This window comes from Paroedura picta, chromosome 3, assembly GCF_049243985.1.
Source record: "Paroedura picta isolate Pp20150507F chromosome 3, Ppicta_v3.0, whole genome shotgun sequence".
Lineage (NCBI taxonomy): Eukaryota > Metazoa > Chordata > Lepidosauria > Squamata > Gekkonidae > Paroedura > Paroedura picta.
The window spans coordinates 131,367,646-131,371,085 of NC_135371.1; positions in this window are offsets into that span (position 1 = coordinate 131,367,646).

Here is a 3,440-nt window from a genome sequence, read left to right on the forward strand (position 1 = left end):
CTCTTCTTCTCAAACTAGTTTTACTTCTTTATCAATGTACAATGCATAATTTGAAACTTTAACATATAAAATCGCAATATTTGCTTGATGGATTAAAAGTTACAAATGCCTTGATTTGCCCATATATCTTCCACATAAACTTGCAAATATATATCTAATAATTGAGAGAAAACTGCAAGTCACTGTACATTGTGGTATTGTAGTATTAATTATTTGCTATCTGATTAGAGAGAGCTGTCAATGAAACTTTCAGTTTTCTTTGGAGGCTTTTGGTGCATTTTCTGACCCTCTTATTTCAGATTTTTTTCTTCCTCCTGAAAAGTAGGACAATAAGATACTTTTCATACAATCTGGAAAATGTATCACAGTGGTTTGAGGGAAAGATGAGAAGGCCAACAGGACAGCAGAAGGCAACTTTTAAGCAATGAAGAAAAGAAGATATATTTTTTGTATTCTTTTTACTATCCAAAGGAGTCTCAAAGAGGCTCACAGTCACCTACCCTACCTCTCTCTGCAAGAGACACTGAGGTAGGTGTGGTTGAGAAGTCTCTGAGAGAACTGTGACTGGCCTAAGGTCACCCAGTTGGATTGCATGTGGAGGAAGAGGGGAATCAAACCCGGCTTTTCAGAGGCTGCCGCTCTTAACCACTACACCAAGCTGGTTCTTGTATTCTCCCCTTCTTGAAATTTAAGTGCCCTCGGGGCTGAAATGCACCTAGGATTTAAGAGCTGTATATGTCTACAGCATGTTCCCCTTATCTTTAAAAGCACTTCACTTATTCTAGTCTCTAAAAGAGACTATATTTTAGTACTCCATCCAAAAATTTTCAGTATTCCCCCAAATTTCCAGTGTTTTTTTTTTTAAACCTAGGAGGGGGAGGAACACATGGGGCTTTCCCCCATTTTTTTCAGCACCTTAGCCTTGATCCGGAAACTACAGCTGATCCAGAATGCAGCTGCTAGGGTCCCCACAGCAACACCGTGGACGTCCCACATCCAGCCCATTCTTTAACGATTGCACTGACTACCAGTCAAATTCTGGATCACCTTTAAGGCCATATGTGGTCTGGGCCCAATGTACCTGAGGGACTACCTCTCTGCCTATGCCACTCAAAGAGCTTCATGCTCCGCCACCTCCAACTGGCTAGTGATCCTCGGCCCCAAGGAAGCTTCTATGACCTCAGCCAGGACCAGAGCCTTCTTTGTCCTGGCTCCCACCTGGTAGAATGAGCTCCCAGAGGAGATCAGGGCCCTACCGGAGCCAGATCAATTCCACAGGCCTGCAAAAGGGAGCTCTTCCACCAGGCATTTGGATGAAGTTTACTGAAACCAACATCACCTACTGGGCCCCTAGAACCCTTCCCTGTGAAGCAAAGACCTTAAACTGACCAACCATGGGACTGTTAATATATTGATGTTGTTAAACACTTATCACTACTATTCATTTGATGTAATTACTGAGTTTCATTGTATTGTTCCATGTCACCCCCTCCCCCATGTTCCACATAAACCGCTGTGAGCTACAGGGGAGAGTGGTATATAAATATAAGAAATAAAAATAAACAAATTATTTTTTAAAGGGATAGTTACATTAGAAGAAGACAGTGACAGGGAATGACTTCTAACTGACTAGTTTTCCCAGCTTTGTCAGTTTTTGAATTTGGTATAATAAAATTAGTTCTGTTTGCGTTATCCTGTTTACAATTTTGATTAAACTTTAATTTTCCAGGCCTCCCCTTAGAAATTCTGAAAAAAAAACCTTCTGTTTCGGGGCCTGGTGATCAAGCAGGAACTGCCTTTTATACAGTAACAAATATATATGGCCAAATTGCAAAAAACACCGATGCCAACTTTGCTGCCACATACATCTTCAGCACTTTTTCAAGCGCTACAATGTCCCTTTTCAGATGCACTGGCCAGAACTGAACACAATATTCCAAGTGTAGCCTCATCACTGAGTTGTCTAAAGGCAGTAGGATAGTGGCAGGTCTATTCTAGATTCCTGTTCTACTTATGGCCAACATGGAATTTCCCTTTTTTTCACAGTAGCCGAACGCTGGGGTCACATTTTCAATTGTCCACTACCACCCCAAGTTCTGTTGCAGGCAGCTCTGATTCCAACAGGGTATATGTGAAGTGGAAATTATTTGCCCCAAGAGATTGAATGCATTCAAGAATTCATGTGAGTGGTGATTGCAGTATGGGAATAAAACACTGAATGTCTCTGGGTCACTCAGCAATGACGAGCCTGATCGAACATGGAAAGAAGGACGTAAACCTGACTACCAAATGTAGATTCACTAGATCTATCATATTTCCAATAGCCACTACTGGCTGTGAAAGCTGGACAATGAAAAAAATGGACAAGAGAAGAATCGATGCATTTGAACTCTCATGTTGGAGAAGGCTTCTGTCTGATATATTCAGTCTGATATATTATTGGTAGGCAAAACCATGAAACTCCGACTCACTTACTTTGGCCATATCATGCGATCCAACTCACTGGCAAAAGCAATTATGTTAGGATAGGTCAGTCGTAAAAGGAAACCAAGCTGACAGAGAACACGTGGTTAGACATTCAAAATGGACACTGGCAAGAACATTTCATGGCTGAGGGAGGAGGTGCAGGACTGGAGAGCATGGTGACAGCTGAGCCATGGGATTGCCAAGAGTCAGACTCGACTGAATGACTGGCAATTATAATGCATCACTACGCTTTCTCGCGTTTAATCTCTTTTGCCAGTTTAATGCCCACTCATCCATTCTGAAGAGATCCTTTGCAGAACTTCACAATCTGTTTCTGTCTTAACCACCTAAATAATTTGGTATCTGCAAGTTTGGCTAGTCACTAATTACCCCAAGGCTAATTATAAACCCAATGAAAAGCACTCATCCCAGTTCAGATCCCTGAGGCACCCTGCTGCTCAAATCCCTTTACTGCAGGAATGGACCATTTCTTTCTACTCCTTCCTTTTAGCCAGGTCCTCGTATCCCATGATTCTGAGGAGTCTTTGGTTACAGGCTTTGTCCAAAACCATCTGGAAATTTATATAATATCTCCTAGCACTTTCAAAGTGTAACTTTTAAAGTGAGACGGGACTTAACTTTACAGAAACTAGGTTGGTTTTTATTCAGAAGGGCTATATGCTTGACAATTTTACCTTTAATAATGCTTTCCAGTAATTTACCTGGAACATACATTAATTTTCCAGCAACTTCTCTTCCACTTGCGGAACTGTCTTGTCTGAATGCAAAATTTAGCCAGGATCCAACCCAATATAAAACCTCATGAAGAAATAGTTCCTTTAAATCCACAGGGGAAAGTTATGGAGAAATAACAGAAGATCTAAAACACAGAACTAAATTTACATTAGAAACCCAGGGCCAAAAAACCAGAACAACAAAACCTTTCTCCAATAAAAGATGCATTACTACTCAGG